The sequence below is a fragment of the Seriola aureovittata genome, chromosome 9, assembly GCF_021018895.1.
Source record: "Seriola aureovittata isolate HTS-2021-v1 ecotype China chromosome 9, ASM2101889v1, whole genome shotgun sequence".
In the NCBI taxonomy this organism is placed as follows: Eukaryota; Metazoa; Chordata; class Actinopteri; order Carangiformes; family Carangidae; genus Seriola; species Seriola aureovittata.
The window spans coordinates 1,374,673-1,395,000 of record NC_079372.1 but is presented as its reverse complement, the minus strand read 5'-3'; the positions used below and the strand labels follow the sequence as shown (position 1 = coordinate 1,395,000).

At 40.7% G+C, this 20,328-nt stretch overlaps 1 long non-coding RNA gene across 1 annotated transcript; it reads right to left on the bottom strand.

Moving 5' to 3' along the window:
- Positions 1–10,263: 10,263 nt before the first annotated feature.
- Positions 10,264–19,405, bottom strand: LOC130174995 (uncharacterized). The gene is made up of 4 exons (XR_008828669.1): positions 19,252–19,405; positions 18,594–18,656; positions 14,795–16,430; positions 10,264–12,270 (listed from the first exon to the last, which is right to left on the bottom strand). It is a non-coding gene; the product is annotated as an uncharacterized LOC130174995 (long non-coding RNA).
- Positions 19,406–20,328: the final 923 nt, after the last annotated feature.

Below are 20,328 nucleotides of genomic sequence, written 5' to 3'. Positions count from 1 at the left end.
TCAGCTGTATGGGCCCATAAAAACTCAAGTTCTCAGTGTTGGCCGTCCTATGACACTCACAATATGCTCGCTGGTTCTTCACAAGTGCCTCCAGTTCATCACACTTGTTAGCCAGGGAGTTGATATATTTGCCATGAGGATCGATGGTAGAAAAGACTTATATCTCCATCTCCTAGCCTTTAGCTTAGTCCTGCCTCTGCATCCACAGTGCGGCTTCTTCAGCTCAGCTGGTATGGGATGTTGAACTCCATATCCTTTATCTACAATTCTGACTCTACATTTAGAGTTTTGACTTTAAACTCAGAATTGTGACTTAGAACTGGTTTTAAAGGTGTAATGTATAAGATCATGCTATCAATCCACCTCTCTAGGGGGCAACATTTCACCTCCTCTACCCCAGTCCAGTTAATCATTTTGCTGTTTTCCCTATGTTCCTTATAATTTATTATTTATATGTGTGTTTCTTGTTGATAGCTAAAATTGTTGACAGCACTGAAACAATTTATGAGTACTTGTTATACAGTATGTTTTTATTTACCTATAAAAATATGAAGGTAAAGGGACACTGCATGACACATGGGTGTCAGGCTACAGCAGCATGAGGAAGGGATGATGACATCATCACAAAGGCAGAATCAGAGAATAAGGTTTATTGTCAGGTAGGTTTTTACTTACAAGATATCTGGCTCGGTGTTTGGTGAAGTATCCGATAAACATATTAACAGGAAATAACAATAAAAATGTAAAATACTGCAACAGTCAAAAAGATAAATATGTACATATGTAAAAAAATTAAACAATGAAAAAGATACTGAACAAAAAGTGCTTTAGAATGACAAACTCAATCAAGGTATTGATTAGGGGATGTGCAATAGATGACAGTATAGACAATATCTGTTCTGTGCAGGGACAATAAGGTGTTACTGTTATGTTGTTGGTGGTGGTTGATGAGGATACAGAAGAAAAAGCAGGTGCTGGTCCGTGATGATTGGACTGTAATTCTGGTCCTGATACAGACGAAGGACAATTTCTAGCTTTTTGGGGGACCTATGCAAGATGTTGTTTGGGGGCCCCTATTTTCTCAAACTACGATGGGGGGATTCCAAACCCTTTAAGATGATCCATGGAGATCCATCAATCTGTTACACTTTAATAGGAAAAAGGCTAAATTTGTGAAAAAACTCTCTCAATTAAACATCTGGAGTTGACCCAAGCAATTTAAACCTACAGAAAATGATGATAAAAGGTAAATGATGAGGCTCCTCTATGTCAATAAATGCAACAGATGCAGCAGTTTACTCAAAAATGTTTATTTTAAATTTTATGAACAAAGTTCTTAAACAAAAAACATAACTCAACATAAAAATTCTCTCCCCTCCCACCTAAAACAGTCAAATAAATAAATAAATTGGGCCATTTCCCAGATGAACAGAATATAAATTAGGCTATTACTTAATAAGTCTGTTCGGTAATAAAAATACAATGAACCAGCATCCATATCAATAATATACTACTGTTGCAGGTAGTAAGGTAACACTACATGTAACACTACAACCCCTTCATGACCATTTTAGATCTGTTTCTGTGATCGTGATCTGTATAATCACAGTTTGATGTTTTAGGCCATTGCACAAGTTGAACAGAAAATAAAATTGGCTATTACCTAGAATAATAATGTAATAAACCAGCATCTATTTTAAAGTGCAAATAATATAAATAAAAAAAACAACAGTAAGAATAATAACTGTAGTTTGAAATGAACCATATGTAACTGTATAACATGATCACACTACTTTGTGATCATGATCTGTATGATCTGTCTTATGTTTTCATTATCTTCCTCAAAACTTCTGCTTCCTGGCTTTTTTAAAAGCAAAGTCGTCAATGATGTCATCATCTTTGCACCTGCAAAGACAAAGCTCCTTAGGTTACCAAGCGAAATTGATCGTAAGAAAATATTCATATTATACAATTTCAGTTATGTTGCCACTTTCAGGCTTTTTCTGCTCTCATCTGAACACAAACGATGGTAAATTAGTGATGAGCGCTATATGATATAGAGGGAATATTTTTACCTATGTTTTGCAGGGCATGACAAAGTGGACAACTTGTATCTAACTGATGATATGGTCTTACCTTGTGTTCTTACTGAGGGCAGAACTAGCAGTCATATACAGTATAGCATACATTCAATTTACTTTCATTTGTGTTATTATGATTCTTCAAAAACTTATCTCTATTGAAGGAATAGAGGCAGGTTTGTTCCAACTAGCAAACAACATTGTCACAATAAATATTGTAATAAATGTGGCAAAGACTGCAACTAAATCAGCAGAACTGTCAAGCAACCACAAAATATACAGTATATACAAAATGCAATAGGAGATCGATCGTCGTGTGGTGTAGTGGTCTAAGCAGGCGCCCCATGTGTAGAGGCTACAGTCCTCGCTGCAGTCGGCCCCGGTTCAAGTCCTGCATTGGCGGCCTTTGCTGCATGTCATTCCCCCTCTCTCTGCCTCCCCATTTCCTGTCTCTCTCTACTGTCCTGTCCAATAAAGGCACAAAAAAAGCCCCCCCCCCAGAAAAAAAAACAATAGGAGAGAGAATAGGACAATCTTTAACACAAGGATCATTCAAAATTCATAGTGCTATATGAATAATCCACTGCTATACAGCTACTACTACTAACAATAATAAGTTTTATTAATAAAGCAAACTTCACATTATAAGCCTATAAAAAGACAACACACTAAGCTTATACAATAATAAAAAAAAATACATTAATCATAAAAACAATCCTAAAGTAATGTTACCGTGGCAAATATTCAACAGCATAGGAGGTCTATGACTGAGCGGCGACACCCACTGGACGACGACATCCAAGCTGCTTGCCCAACAAAACACCCTCCCTAATGTTACCAAGCTGCCGCAACTAAACGCACTGCAGCCTGCTATAATCTGACAACGGGTGTCTCTTCAGTCAATCAGTCCCAAAGCACAGTCCATTCAAATGACAATTTTATTTTAGCCCTTTCATAAAAGCGCACAGTGTATAAAGCTGGGTTTATTTGCATACAAACAATCATAGCCAGCTAGCTGAGCTAGCCAACTTATCAATTTAGCTGAGACTAGCCTTGCTAAGCTAGCCAGCAGGGGAAAAGTAGCAGACAGAAAAATTTTAAACATTAAACATTATTGCTTTTGACTTGATTACCCCACAAACACAAGCCACAGCTTGGCTGGCTACAAATAAAGACAGGTAAATGTAATTCTCCCCAAATATAATGAGGCTGAACTTGCAGGTTGGGGGCCCCCTAGTGGCCGGGGGCCCTATGCATCTGTATAGTGCTCATATAGCAAGAAACGGCTCCGTACAGACTAACGTGATAGGACAATTTGTTTAGATCATAAAGGTTCTTTATATTCCATCATGTTAGGTGTGTTGTGTGTGTATAATAAATAGTGAGGATAGATATGAATATGCTAAAATAAATACAGTATGAATATTGGCATGCATACGCTGAGATATACACAATGTGAACACGAGTAACAGTATGAATATTATGAAATGTAAATGTAAGGAAATGAAGAGTAAACAACAAGTGGTATGATGAGAATTTAATGTACACACTATATAACCAATAAACAATAGATAGTATTACCAATATGTATATACTGTAAAATGAATAACCACATAGGCAGTGCAACTGTGGTATAATTATTAATTTTTCTGAATCAGCAGTATGAACATGTATACAATGTGGCTCTGATATAATCACAGTGGTATAGACAAGTGGTGCAGCGTGGAGCAGGGTGACAGCTGAGGGGAAGAAGCAGATCCTGAACCCGCTGGTTCTGGATCAGTGTCTTTGTCTGACTTGTAAAAGTGAATGATAGATTCACCTGGACCCTCCTCAATGTGTCTGTACACTCTCTGCCGTTGGTGTTGGTGGGACAGGTGGAGGCGGTGTCTGTACTGGCTCAGGTCCTGAGAAAGACAAGGGGATGCTGAAATCTCCTCAGAAAAATGTAAAGGCCTAGTGAACTTTCAATCCTGCCTGATCTCATAATAGTAATGTAAAGTGTTTATGAACCAATCAACATGTATTGACTCTGTCTACTGCATCTATACAATCTCAATGTACAGTCATTATAGAATAAGCCTAAAGTTACTGACGTAACTAGCTAGACAACAGCTAACAGGAACAGGCTCAGTTCTACTGAACCGCTAAAACGTCTGTTTCTAAAAGAAAAGTTAACATCACACCGCATTTCTTTATTCAGCAAAAGCTGTCTCCAGCAGTGGGAAGACACACCAAGATTTACTAGTGTTTTCTTCTTTTCTTTACCATTGAACGTGGTTTCCTGTCGTCTTGAGTGGTCCTTTGGGATGGAGCTTCAGCCATCTCTGTGTTTCTGTGATGCTAGTCGGGAGCTGTAGTGGGACTGAGGGCAGACTACACACTACACTGACTCACACAGCATCTAGGGTCACAAAGTGGTATTACAATAGGGGGTGGGTCAGGGCTGGCTGGATAGCAAGCTAATTTCATTAACTATCTCTGAAATACAGTAGATGGAGGCCTTGGTCATGACATCTCACTGTGACTCAATTCACAAACTGTTGACAGTGTTAGTTAATTTTTTGATCAACTAAAATTCTAGCCAGATCTTCGACATTGCACCTTTTAACCTTTTGCCTTTGGACTTAGTAGTTAAGAATGGTAGTATTTTGTAGAGCATGACGCAGCTTCTCAACAGAGACTGATGAAAAAACTGTGTTTCAGTACATACTCATCTACATACGCAGTCTTATGGCTACGTCAGCTTCAATTTTCAGCCTTTGTCTGTTCGGTGCTTTTTCCTGGACCTCCACCTGGAGATGAGTGGGGCGGACTTTAATTTTAGCCTCTTCTTACGACACAGCACTGATACAAGACATGGGATCATAGTGCAACTTGTGTTTTCACCCGCCCATCTCTCTCACCAATCTGCACTCTGGCTGCTCGATCACAGTGAGGTTCACCCTCAACCTTTTCCCTGCCCGTCTCTTCAGTCGGGGTGCCATCTTAAAGCACAGCAAGCTCTGGTACTGATTGCGCTGGCAACACGATAGCCTCCCGTTCCAACAACTTAGAGAGTCATAAGCTCTTTCTTGAGTATTTGTTTCGGGTATGTAAGGCTGAAGTAATTTGCAATTTGTGCCAAATCATCCTTACGACAGGTTTCAATCAAACTAAAAGAGGGATTGTCTAAAAACTGGTCCAGATCGAAGAAGACATGAATCAAATTAACTCACCTAAACAAACAATTCTTTTTTTTCACTAAAGAAAACCTTCACACAAAAACCTTCAAACTACAATGCATTTGGTACCGGGCATTTTTACAGATGAGCGGATGAGCCCTCATTTATGTTACGACCCAGTTAGAGAAAAAAGGAGGCAACAAGTAATCAGGAGGATTAAATAAGTAAACTACAGTACCAAAAAGGTGAGGATAACTAAAGGAGGGGTACAGGGCAAAATGGATGCTGCTTAAATTAAAAAAAAAAAACAGAATATAACCAAAATAGGACTCTACCTGAAGGGAGTTGAAAAACTCAATTTCTATCCTAAAAAGAAAAATGAACCAAAATTGTCTAACTATGCTAATTTAAAAAAAAAAAAAAAAAAACACAGGAAGCAGCACCCTTGTTGATGAACTTAACAGTTTCTTCCTATGTGTGAAATTCAATCAGTACTCTAATGCCTGGCCAGTCCCCAACAATCAACACTAGTACCTTCAACTATGTCAAAAATTACACAAAATGTTCACAACAACACATGAATAGGAGGTAGCTGATGGTCACTCCACTTCTGAATCTGTATCCATATCCACTATTTGCAATGATCTGGCTGAGGGGTTTCAGGCCTATGCAGAACATCACCTTGGCATATACTGCACTTGGCGGTGACCTGTGTGATGACCTTGGAGTTGACTTCCAGTGTTGTTTTCCACAGCTGCAGTGACTTTTTGATGAAGGTTATCAGTGCACTGTTAGCGTTGTATAGTGCCAAGCATGCTAGTCTATGGAGTCATAGGAGTACCATAAAACAGCGGTCCCCAACCTTTTTTGCGCCACGGACCGGTTTAATGTCAGACAATATTTTCACGGACCGGCCTTTAAGGTGTGGCGGATGAATACAACAAAATAAAACATTGTTCAGACTTGGATAATAAATAAAACGGAAATAATGTAAGTTATTTATTCTTTCTGTGCGGCTCGGTACCAAACGACCCACGGACTGGTACCGGTCCGGGGCCCGGGGGTTGGGGACCGCTGCCATAAAAAACAATACATCTGTAAAAGAATAAGTAAGTAGATTTTATATATTGCTTTTGCTTTTACCTATTGCTTTTGCTTTCATCAATTGTTTTTGCTTTACATATTGTTTTTGCTTTTGCTTTTAACTATTTCTTTTGCTTTTACTGCATTGTTTTTGCTTTTGACTTTCCCCTATTGCTCCATTATTCCATTTGCTTTTATCGTATTGTTAGCTTTAACCGCATTGCTTTGGCTTTTACCTATTGCTTTTGCTTTCATCTATTGCTTTTCCTTTACCGTATTGCTTCTGCTCTTCCTCTATTGCTTTTGCTTTAACCATATTGCTTTTGTTTTTCCCTTATTGCTTTTGCTTTTTCTTTTTGAAGGAGAGGGATCTGCCTGAAGACTGGTAGGCTGCAATACTTGAAGTTACACCCACTTCATGTAACGTCATCATGCTGTGCCTCCCGGTCCACTGTGAAAGGGGTTTAACCACCGAAGCCATTCTAACTACCTTTAGCTGCGGTGTCAGAGCGTTAAATACGTTTTAAAAACACACATTTACCAATGTTTACCGGAGCTCCAGCACTAACAGGAGCACCAACCTGCAGATGAGATGCAACGGATCCGTTTTACCAGCAGTCTGCATGGCGGCTAGCGGCTCACTCTCCAAACAGAGAGGCTCTCTGATAGTTGGCAAAGATGAGTGCGGGAGACGGACGTCAGGGCAGCCTTGCACAGACTGCTGCCCCTGCGACCCACACACGGATAAGCAGTAGAATATGGATGGATGGCAAATGATGGTTTATGAAATGTAGATGTATATAAGTCTAATATATGTCTAAGATCTGCGTTGCTCCAAAGAAAGTAACCAAAGAGTGAGTGTGTTCTGTTTTGCTCACCATTCTCTCTCACACTTCCTCGGATACTGTGCTGTTAAAACAAAATTGTCATCACAAATAAAGCATTAATTAATTCACTATTCAATATTCACTCAAGCAATATTATATTATTATATTATAGCAATATTCAGTCAGCAAGAGGATGCATGTAGAATCAGCTGTTCATTTCATCTCTCTCTCTCTCTCTCTCTCTCTCTCTCTCTCTCTCTCTCTCTCTCTCACTGTCCCAAAGTTGTATTTACAACCTTATAAAGCAGCAGGTAAGAGATGGAACTAAGGCCTCTGTCTGTCTGTCGATGTCTTCCGCTTTGTTTGATCACAGCGCAGCACCTACACACAAGTGCTTCAGTGACAATCAGCAGGTCCAAGTGTTTTTAAGTGTGTGCGTTTGCCATCCATCCATATTCTAGTGTCAGTTACAAGCTAACAAACGACATAAAAAATAAAAGATGCTAACTATGTTAACCGTTCTGATACGTCTGCTAATCTCTGATTCTGGTCTCAACACACTCCTCTGCTCTTTCACCTGTCCGCCTGAAGCAAGCAGGTGGTGGGGCTCAAGGCCTGATCCACATTTCTCATGAGGAAGTAAGAGTTGATGAGTGAATGAGTGTATGTGTGAAAACCATGTTAAACAAAATAACAATCACAGCAAAGGATTTTTAAACACTTGCCTGGAGCAACTTTAAACACAATCAAAACAAATTAAAAAATTAAATAAGACATATTAAGATTTACGTAAAATCAGGTAAGAAGCTTTCTCTTTAAGCCAAAATTATTTTTTTTTTCACAATTTCAGTGTTAATCTTTCTGCTAAACAGCACCTTGGCTCTGAGGCAACCAACTCTACACAACCTCTGTTCCTGACACCACAGGTTCTGATCACACCAGGTTCAGCCTCCTTCTGCTGCTCCACAACATTTTCCCTACAGGTCTACTGTATCTCTGTCAGTTTTATCTGCACTGGACATAATCCCATGCTGCCCCAGAAATAACCACCCTTTTTGATGGTGCTGGGGAGGGTGACACACACACAAACACCACAGTCTTTCTTGCAAATTAATTAGCACTGACATCAAGTGCTGCAGAGATAAAGACATTAAAACAAGCAAATGCAAAAAAAGAAGAAGCTCAATACTTAAACACAGAGTATGAAACTACCTCTAGGGGTATCTTTTACCTATTGGTTTAGTTTTTATCATATTGTTTTTGCTTTTACCTACAAACAAAAGAAACAAAAGACGGTATTGGGTGATGTCATGAAATAGCGTGGGATAATGGGAGTTGTTGTCTTCAACACCATCACCATAAGCTCCTCCCGGTTTGGATTCCTTCAATGTCAGTGGTTCAGGAAATCAAACAGACCTGGTGATTCAAACTGTTAAAAACACTGAATAAAGCAGTTTGACATTTAAAGTCAGTGTTTGAGCGACGCTGTACGGAGGACAGAGACTCAGGGAAGAGTTGGAGCTGAGATTTATTCTAACATTTGTTCTGATTGATAACTTATGAACCAGATGTTCAGCAGGTTTTTACCAGCAGCTGAATTATCCACAGAGGTGTCCTCCTCTCCATAACAAACACACCAGGAGGTTAAAACCAATAGAAACACCCAGAAAGCAGTTTCACTTTAAACTTCAGAGATTCACCGACGCTCTTCAGAGACACAGGACAGGATGTCTCCAGCAGCTGGGAGCTGAGCTGTCCAACATTTCCTCAGTTTGTTTCTCTGATAACTTCAGATCCAGACGTCCGACGACTAAAATCCTTCATCTGGTTCAAATATAGAGCTGAAAACCACCAAGGTGTAAAAATTGTATGTCGCTTAAAACTAGATAAAAGTCAATGTTGAGCTTCTGGCAGACAAACACACCGACACATGACCAATGAAATTTTACCATGATTAAAATCACAGATTTCTCTGGTTTGAGAATTAATGGAAACATTTGGGATAAGCACAGGTCTACTTTGTTTCTAGACATTTTACTGTGGAAAAGTTACCGATTATAACTTTAAAGATGAAAAGATGCCAGTTGAGGTGGTTCTTGTAGTTGAGTCTCTGCTGACAGTGAACAGAGATTTTTTTTTTATTTAACTGAGCCGACAGTTTCAGCAGAGCTCAGGTGTTCAGGAAGTTTGTTCCACAGGTGAGGAGCATAAACTAAAAGCTGCTTCACTTTGCTTGGTTCTGACAATGTGTGGAAGCATATGCATTTGTTATGTACACACACATACATATACTGTATATGTATATATTAAAGGTGTGCTGTCTGTATCGTGCAATTATACCCCAACTACTGCAAGAGTCACTCCAGACATTTTGACCAGTTAAAAAAGTGGTGGACTTTTCTTTTCTTCTTAAAATATGGGCTGTAAAGCAACATGTATTAAATATATTAATACTGAACAACATAACAAACTGATGTGCATCTGAAACTGACTGCCTGTGTCCCACTATTTTATTTGTATTTGCCAATTCTGTTCCATCTTGCTCAACGATGGTCAAATATTAGAACTCAGAGATGCACCATTAGATTTTTTTCAGTATCTCAAAGTGAAATTAGATGTTCTCACCTGGAGTTCTCACCTGAAATGATAGCGACATAAAAAGACGTATTATGTTGACTTGCAATCATGTGACACATTGTAATATGGCTGAAAGCCCCGTAAAAGGCTCGTAAGAGGACTGTGAGAGGACCTGGAATCGTTTTATCAAACCTAACCAAAGCTTCACCACAGTGGTGTCAGGTCAGAGTATTTACAGCAGAACAGACAGTGATCCTGCTGGGAGGACGGATGGGTCATTTCAAACTGTCTCCACCCACAGTGAGTGAAATCAAAAAGGAGACTCCTACAGTCGTTTTCCCAGATCCTTAAACAGACATTCTACATTTAACGGGAGAAAATGTGTCTGACATAGACCCCCACCATCCAGGGAACTCAAAGAGTTCAGCTGCACTGGTACTGTAAGAGTGTACAAAGCCAGTCAGTGCTGACACAGACAAAAGTGAAGTATTAACAACCTTGTTCGTGTTGTCTATAAAGGAGGAAAGCAGCCATATGTGAAATGACTGCCCACAGACTTTACAGCATACTCAGAGCTGAGGGCCTCAGGAGGTTGGCTGATATCAACAGCAACATGTCTGAAGTTGTCCAGCTGTCCCTATGAAAACCTGGACCTTTATTCATTTATTTAATCATTTACAACATGCACTGTAACATATTACCATTACAAAGTGAACAGAAAAAAAGAAAGAAAGAAAAGAAAAAAGGAAAGAAAAAAAGAAAACAACAGTAAAAAACAAAAGAAAAGTTATCGGCAGGGGTCCAAACTCAATAAGTAATCATTGCTACTAAACAACAACATGGCCTCCAGGATGAAGAGGCTTCAGCAGTTATATGGTCGTACCTGTAGCTACCTGTGACTGCACATTAAACTGTGTTTTCATGTGCATTCATACCTTCACTTAACTCAACTGCCTGGAACATCTGGAGAAACGTGATTTAATCTGACATGTAAAATCAATTCTCATTAACACTGTGGAACCAACCACAGACCGCGGTTCATTCACTTCACATAAAATCATCTAAATTCATTTTCTCCTCGTCAGTCTCATCAGGATAACGTATTAGAAACCTCCAGAAAAAAGCATCACTGCAGCTGATGTGCTCTTTATGTCCGAGGGTCCAGACGAAGGCTCTCCTCAGTCACAGTCTGTGACAGTTTGTGACAGTTGCTTTAGTTTTGTCACTTACTCCTTCAAAACAGCTGATAATCTCTTGTTGGTTAACTAACTAGCTTACTCAGTAGTCACAGGTGAACGTAACTGTTGACATTGGCTCACAGCTACGCTATGTTCCAGTTTAAGGGCCCCGGCCAAGAGGGGCCCCACTGGACTCCACTGCAGGTACTAAAGACACAGTGAGAGAAAGAAACCCAGACCTAGACTGTTGCTGGTCCCAGTGGGAGGACAGAGTTCAGACAGAGACATTCAGCACTGATGAAAGTCCGTGTCCAACCCGTCCTCACTGACACACATTGTCCTGCAGCCTCAGCATCATGTGACGGGCTGGCTGCTTGTTTGTGTATTAATCAGTTAGATCAGCCTCATCTTCACAAAGAGTCAGTGTGAGACACTTGAAAGTAGCAGCCCCCATTTCACACGCTGTATGTCGATTGGTTTCACTTAATCGATCTTGGTGACTGAGCCATGAACAGTCTGATGCCCCACAATGCCCCAGTTCACCACAGCGAAAGTCCCACAAGAGTCTGCTGCAAACAACATGACCTCCACCTCCTCCCGAGAAACTCAGCAACAACAACAGTTATTTACAGCAGCAGACCAGTGTCTGACCACATCTGAACCAGCTCCTGGTGTATGAGCTGCTCCTGGTCTCTGAACTAGCTCCTGGTCTATGAGCTGCTCCTGGTCTATGAGTTGCTCCTGGTCTCTGAACCAGCTCCTGGTCTATGAGCTGCTCCTGGTCTATGAGCTGCTCCTGGTCTCTGAACTAGCTCCTGGTCTATGAGCTGCTCCTGGTCTATGAGTTGCTCCTGGTCTCTGAACCAGCTCCTGGTCTCTGAACCAGATCCTGTTCTATGAGCTGCTCCTGGTCTCTGAACCAGCTCCTGGTCTCTGAACCAGCTCCTGGTCTATGAGTTGCTCCTGGTCTCTGAACCAGCTCCTGGTCTATGAGTTGCTCCTGGTCTCTGAACCAGCTCCTGGTCTCTGAACCAGCTCCTGGTCTAAGAGTTGCTCCTGGTCTCTGAACCAGCTCCTGGTCTCTGAACCAGCTCCTGGTCTATGAGCAGCGTGTGGTTCTTCTATATGTGGCCCCGAACTGCGAGACCAGGGGCCTCCTCTCCTCTCCTTGTTTCCTCTCCTCATTTCCTCTCCTCTCCTCTCTCGTTTCCTCTCCTCTCATCTCCTCTCCTCTCCTCTCTCCTCTCATCTCCTTATTTCCTCTCCTTTTCTCCTCTCCTCTCCTCTCCTTGTCACCTCATCTCATCTCCTCTAAATGAGCAGCTGTTTTTCTTCTGGATCAGAAAGCATGGAGGTCTCACTAAACAAGTGAAACACAAACGTTAGCTCAAACACTAATCCGATTTCTAATGGAGGGAATTATTTCCATACAATTTGAACATCCATTTTGAGTTGTGAGGGGCCACTGACTGTTCTGGCCACCGTGGCCAAACCTCACTAATTAAGATTATGAGTAGTATTTGATACAGAGACATGGTGTGTGAGCTGAACCAAACAAAACTGCAGCGGAGCTGACACACTGGAGTTCACATGGTCAGGAACCACACTCCATAGGTAACATGTCACCGGGCCCCGGAGGCCCCGGAGGACACACCACCGGATCCTCGTCCTGGAGAACACTGAGGACCAGAGGAGGCTGAGGTGACCAGCTGTCTGCAGTTAGTGTTTATATGCCGCATTTCATTGTCCCTCTAGTGATATGACCATATTTAGCATCATCATCATCATCATCATCATCATCAGTCACACTGAGCCAAGACACAAACACAAACTCAAACATCTCAGAACTCAAATCCGGCTCTGGAGACATAGCCAATTTCTTATGGTTTGGTATTTTTTACTGTCGGCTGGCGTGTTACGGCTCCGGCCAAAGCATCGCTAACTTGTTTTTTCACAGGCCATTACAGCAAGAACAAGCCGGGCTCTCACACCAGCAGAGCATGGGACCTTCATGAGGCTCAGAGAAACCTCCAGGATCAATGTTGCCATTTTGTGGATCAGATCCACCATGCAAGATGCATTTCGTTTGCTAAAGAGCTGTGTGAAGCGCCTATTCATGGAGCAATTTTTCACAGGAGTAAAAGTGGACAGCATGATGATGATGATGATGATGATGATGATGATGATGATGATGTTGAATAATATCTTCAGTCTGCACGAGATCCCTTTGGTACAATGTTTGTATTATACTAATTAAGGACTGAACTTTAATATTATATTATTTCACGACAAGAACAAACACTATGTAGAAACTAACGAGCAGCTTTCACCTGCTGAGTCGTTTCTCTTGCTGCCCCTTTACTTTTGAGTGCAGCTTAGTTTGAAGCAGCTGACGGCCCCCAGACCCTCAGGACTGTTCTCTGCTCCTCTAAACATGATATGAGCTCCCCTGGAAAAATGATTTGTGAATGTTTGGGGGGGGGGGGCTGTTAAAAACTGACAATGTGCTATTACTGCCATGCATTTCTACTTTTCTGTATCTTCATCATCATGGACTTCTGAAGGACCAGGACTGACTGTCTGTGAAAGACACGGCAGCTACTTTTCATCTGTTTTCTTATTCTTATTATTCAGATGAATTAATAATGTTAATTCAGTTCATTCTGAAAGTCTTCACATGTTGAAGTTTTATGTTAAATCTTTTAAATTAATTTTTCTCCTCATCAGTCTTCACTCAACTCTCCATGGTGACAAAGAGAAAATTGAAGGTTCAAGAAGAGCAGTCGTCTGGAACAACTCTGGAACAACCAGGACTCTTGTAGACCTGGACCTGAACTAACCGAAACATCAGGGAGAAAAGAGGAGACCAAGAACCTGATGGTGAGCTGAGCGTCAGAGAAACCTCCAGAAACAACCATCATTGCTCTCCACTGATCTGGTCTTCATGTCAGAGTCCAGATGAAGCTTCTCCTCAGGGACAGTTTGTAAAGAAGCAGCTAAAGGACTCTGAGACTGATAGAAACCAGGTTCTCTGGTCTGATGAGACCAGGACTGTACTGTTTGGTCTCAGTTCTCAGAGTCTGTAGGAAACACATTTGATGGTTGTCCTTCTCCACACAGGATCTCTGGAGCTCAGCTCACCATCAGGTTCTTGGTCTCCTCTCTTAGTGTGGCTGATGTCTCAGTGTGTGTGTGTGTGGGGGGGGGGGGTTGTATCTTACGTCACTGACTTGGAATCAGTCAAGACAGAGAGGTTGGGGCAAACATAAAAGAAAACTCATTTTCAGAGTGGCTGTAATATAATATAATATCTGTCATCACATGACCTGCTGACTAAACTGAACTGTCTAAATCACTTAGTTGCAGCCATCATCAGCAGATCTGCACTGACTGAGAGGAGTGGATGAGCTTCTACATGTAGAGTCTGACTGGCTGCTGAGACTACGAGTCCTGATCAGGTGCAAACTGTCTCCTGAATCAGCTGGTCTGGACACACGAGGACATGGCTGAAGACATCTGTGAGCAAATCATGGATAAAGAAAAAGGATTTTCTTGTGATGAGAGCACTGATGTATCTGATTCTGCACAGTTGTTGTTGTTGGTTTTCATGGAGTCAAACACTTAAGTCTTTCAGGTACCACAAAACCACAGGAGCCCCCCAACAATGGTAGGAAGAAATCTGGTCTAACACCCCCACTAGACCACTGTGTCAGTGTATTGTTTCTATTAATTTGACTTCATCTGTCAGTCTTATATAACACTCATACACTGCTCAAAAAATGAAGGGAACACTTAATCATTACAGTGTAACAGCAAGTCGGTTAAACTTCAGGGATATCAATCTGTCCATTTAGGAAGCACAAGTGTTTGTGAATCAATTTCACCTGGGTACTGGGATGAAATCCTCAGAGCGACTGTCGGACCTCATGCTGGTGCAGTGGGCCCTGGGTTCCTCCTGGTGCAGGACAACGCCCAGCCTCATGTGGCCAGAGTGTGTAGGCACTTCCTGGATGACGAAGGCATTGATGCCATTGACTGGCCCTCACGTTCCCCTGACCTGAATCCAATTGAGCACCTATGGGACGTTATGTATCGGTGCATCTGACGTCGCCAAGTACCACCGCAGACCGTCCAGGAGCTCACTGATGCCCTGATCCAGTTCTGGGAGGAGATCCCCCAGGACACCATCCGCCCACTCATCAGCAGCATGCCCAGATGTCGGGAGTGCATGTGAAGGCCATACACACTAATGAGTCACATTATGAGCAGTGTATAGCATATAATAATATCATATAATGTTCTTTAGGTTTGTTTTGACATTTCTGCTGTGTTCAACAGGAACACTGACCTTCACTACTGATGGACAAAAGTATTCAGACGCTTTGCTGTTTTATTTCCAATGAAACATTAATCACCTTCTCTTTGTCACATGCACTGAGCCAGTTTCTGACATGAATATATAATAGTCTTTTATAATAAGGGTGACTCACTATCTTTCGCGTGTACATGCACCAGCACGGTCGTCCACTTTGATGACCACAAACACAAATGTTCATTCAGCTCAGCAAACACAAATAAAGGCCTTTTCATTCATTTAATTACAATGTTTGTATCTTAATACATGTTTGTTTGTGATTTTTGGTATATGTATATGTTGGAGTTTGGTAACTGCTTCAGTGGATACAAGTACGCTTTTACTACATTTAGCACAAATCCTCCTCAGGTATTAGCCTACTCTTTTTTCAACCAGTTTTCCCATATGAATGATCAGGGTGTCAAATCTTTTAAACAATGTAGAAGGTAAAATTTTGTACACTGTAAAAAATTAAACATGTAGGTGAGTGTAATTCAGCAAAAAAAAGTTTGTAAATTTATTATTTATTTACTACTTTTATATCCACTGTACCTGCAGACGTACAGTGGATATAAAAAAAAGTCTACACAGCCCTGTGAATGCCACGCTTTTGTGTGGTAAAAAAATGAGAGCAAGAAAAAAACAAATTCAGAATTTATGTGACCTATAACCTGTCCAATTCAATTTCAAAACAAACTGAAATGTTTTCAGGGGGGGGGAAATAAAAATAAAAAATCTTTTTGTGTAGGAGTCTATCAGCAAAATAAAATTCATATTCCTCTCCAGCTTTTGAGCAGACGCCTGAAGGTTTTGTGCCAAAACTGACTGTTATTTGGAACTGTTCATCATTCCCTCCACCTTGATTAAAGCCCCAGTTCCAGCTGAAGAAAAACAGCCCCAAAGCATGCTGCTGCCACAGCATGGCCCACTATGGACACACTATGTGAATAAAATGAATAAATATGAATAAAATGTTTCACAGAACAACAGTCACATAGGTACATTATTATGACACAATAAGTACATTAGAAATCAATCCCCTCAGGATTCAGGACCCACCTTCTGGTCCTTTCGTCCCTTCCCCATCCCGGTCTCCAGCATTGTGGAGCCACATTTTAATCAAAGGTCCCACTTCAGATCCTCAGCTAGGCTGCTTTTCACAGCATCTAAGTGAGAAAGAAAACAACAACTGAAATGTAAAAACAAAAAAAAAAGGGTGGTCAAATGCAAAGTATACAGTTGTGTTTTCCCTACTTGTATAGCATTTCTACCTCAGGATGTTCCCCAGGGCACCAAGAATCATTTGATGAACACAGGAACTAAACCTGCATTTTGACTAGAAGACGTGAGATGAGTATGAGTTCCTGGAGAATTGTTCCTGGTGTTGTTTATTATATTAAAAACAAACTAAGCATTCAGACAGGACTCCAAACGTCAGATTATCCCCAGAAATTATCAGATAATATGGCCTTTACAATTTACTGCTTACAAATTAGCAATATCTTTCATTGTAAGAGGATGTATTTTCCATCACTTATAAAATATGTACAAAGCAATATTGAGAAATACCCTTCAGCCAAATGAAGACAACAGAATACAACAAGAAAATGATCTGAAAAGAAGAACCAATACTACTATAATACAGTTACTTGTAACTCAAGCTGTGGAATTGAAAAAATCTGCAAATCCACAAAATTTGACTGTACATTGAACAGATACTTGATCATTGAATACTCATCACTTTGTGTAGTGGAAAATGTTTAAAAATGGTTACATGTGATCTATGATCAGTTTCATATCACTTTCTGTGATATATTAATATTATAAATACAAAAACAAAGAATATCTATCGAACAGACAATGGTTGCGACTGCAAACCAGTGTCACCTGGCAGGAACTAATATAGGAAGTACTGAGGGGACACAACATGCATATTACCCTCCAAAATTGGAATTACAGACTTCCCTATTGATTCTACAGTTGTTGACCTGTGCACAGCACATTATTTGCTCAACCTCTCCGTGCCCCACTCACTCTCTATCTCTTTCGCTCGCTCCCTCTTTCTCATTCACTCACTCACTCACACGCACACATACACAAAAGCATATTGACAACAGACCCGTCTGTCAATAGGCTAGGAACAACAATGCATACCTGTTTATTTGCATATAAAGCAGGGAAGAGAGATCCGATCACAAGTGCTCAATCGAGACGTATGCTATACGTAAGCTATTTAAGACCTGGTATGTAAAACCTTGACGTTTTTAAGACTTTTCAAGGCCTAGACTTTTTCAGACCCTTGGAAACCCTGCTGAAAAGAGCTTTCCAAATTAAACTAATACAAATGTGTGTTATTGTGCATCCTATAACATGAACTATAAAGTTTAGATCAGGTTGTTTTCCTGTCTTTATCTATTTCATTCGTTTGGAAGCAGTACACTCACAGTGACACTTTCGTCCTTGTGAAAGGGAAGGATTTCATGGACCAAACTTGGTGGCTATATTACACTTGCATAGAGCAACAAGTACACTATGGGTATATGGGTTAGGGTTAATGCCAATAATCACTTTAAGATACATTTTCACTTTCCCCAGTTCTGTACTGTGACCTCTACAGTCATGCTATCTGCAATGTCCTTTTGCCGCCATGCAAAGACTTGTTTGATACAGTCTCATACAATCATGGTTGCATCCTCTTGAACTGGCTATGCAAGACCTTCACATGAACCACAATGAAGGATGGAACCTCCCCAATAATGCTTAGTGCTAATGGGAAGAAAGAGGAGGAGTATTTGTGACATTTCAATAATCATATACATAAAAATATTCAACACTCGGGACACTGTTGAATCTCAGCTAATAACCTGTTTATATGTTACAAATACTCTGTAAACTGTGTAGGCGGTATATCCAAAGAAAGTGTGACTAGTTTTCCTTGTAATAGGTCAGCTATGAAAGTTTGGGTGGCATTAAGACAACAATGTCAGCCCTAAATATTAACTGCTGTCTAGGCAATAATAACTACAGCAAGTTTTGATAGCAGTACTCTTACACTTCAAGTTGGTCACTCATGCCAAGATTAAACAACTGAAGAAGTAGATGCTGCCACTCCTCTAGAGGCACATACTCAGTCAGTGTTATTAGTGACTCCCTCTCAGTCAGTGTTATTAGTGACTCCCTCTCAGTCAGTGTTATTAGTGACTCCCTCTCAGTCAGTGTTATTAGTGACTCCTCTCAGTCAGTGTTATTAGTGACTCCCTCTCAGTCAGTGTTATTAGTGACTCTCTCTCAGTCAGTTTTATTAGCAACACAAATTGATCAAATTTTACCTGCCTTAGCACAATAGCACACAATTGTCCTCTCTGTGGAACCACTATCAAGCGTGTCATCGTCTGAAAAAAAAGTAAGCAGAGTGAAGATGAAATAGTTGACTAAGAGATAAGACAAACTAAGTCAATTTCACATTAGCTTTATGTCCAGCACCCAAGGGATGGCTACACACAAATAATTAAACTGTGTAACATGTCAGTGTTTCCTGTACCATATAATCCACCACTATCACTCCTTTCATTTTTACAACCTGACAGAGTGATTAGCTAACATTAGCAAGGCTAGCCAGCAAGCTACAAGCACCATCATTTTTACATTACAATTTACAACAGTTTACAATCGACAACAGTTTACATTACAAATTTACATTAGATAGTGAAGATAGTTAAGATAGTGAAGACAAAACTTTAAGTGGCTAGCTAGGCCAGCCTCCCCTTTACCCCCCACACCACCCCACCCCATTAAAAGGGCGAAATAACTCATTTACGGTGAAATGGTAGATGCAATGTGCTAGTTAACCGTATTATCTGCAAACCAATACAAAGTGAAATAAGTTAGCTAATGTAAACGTTAGCTAACGCTAGCATACTAACGTTAGCATACTAAAGCTAACGTTTTGTCAACTGACATGGAACTCCAGTTTAAATTTTAACTTACCCTTGAATCTGTCTGCTTCAACTTCCTTCACTTCTGTCTGCTTCAGTTATATTTCTAAGAAGTCGTGAGTTGAGAGGCCTGTGAGTGCCAGGGATGTGAGTTGTTTAACCTAACACATCCATGGGTATTATAGTTAGCTTTGTGAATGTGAAAGTCCAACATCCAGTCATTGCTAACTCTAGACGTTTGGCACATACTTTATGTTCACCAATCAAAAGTAGTGAGCTCGGCATCTCTGTACACTATTCTCTGTACACACACAATAATAGAAACACACACTCCAATGTCTATTTAAGTGAATCAGTCATATATCTGTACTCAGGATTCAGCAACTTGTCGGTGTGTGTTGTTTTCCATTTACTTACAGTCAACCTTCTATCTTAATTACAATATTGATTGTATAATTGGATTGGCAATTTTTTTTCAATTTATTTATTTTATTTAGTGGCTTCTCAACCATAGCCCGCTACAATACTTCCTTCACGTTCATTCTTAAATATAGTATGTTCAGAATATACAGTATGTTCTTTTTCATTCTACAGGTGAACTTTCTTGAAATTGAATATCAGCTATTTCTGGCCCAAACATGATGAGCCAAAAACTCAACCTACAACCAACATTCCAGCAACATTAACACAGACCATAAATAAAAAAGTTTGAGTATCCATACGAAGCATAGGGCACCTATGTGAGCTTTCAGTGGGCAAGACCCCAGTGGTTTGCCCACAGAACGCCCATTTAGGGGCCCCAAAGATCAAAACTGCTCTGGACCCCGCATGGGCTATACCACATGGGGCCCATGTGGGATATGTGTGGGTTTGCCCTGCCCACACTGCCCCACACTAAACCCTAACCTACACACGGTATGTTTGCTGGGTTAACACTGCTGTAGCCTCTTGGCAGCCTCCCTCACCAGTTCTCTTCTTGTCTTTTCATCAGTTATGGAGGGACATCCAGTTCTTGGTAATGTCACTGCCATATTTTCTCCAATTGTTGATGACTGTCTTCACTGTGTTCCATGGTATATCTGATGCCTTGGAAACTCTTTTGTACCCTTCTCCTGACAGATACCTCTAA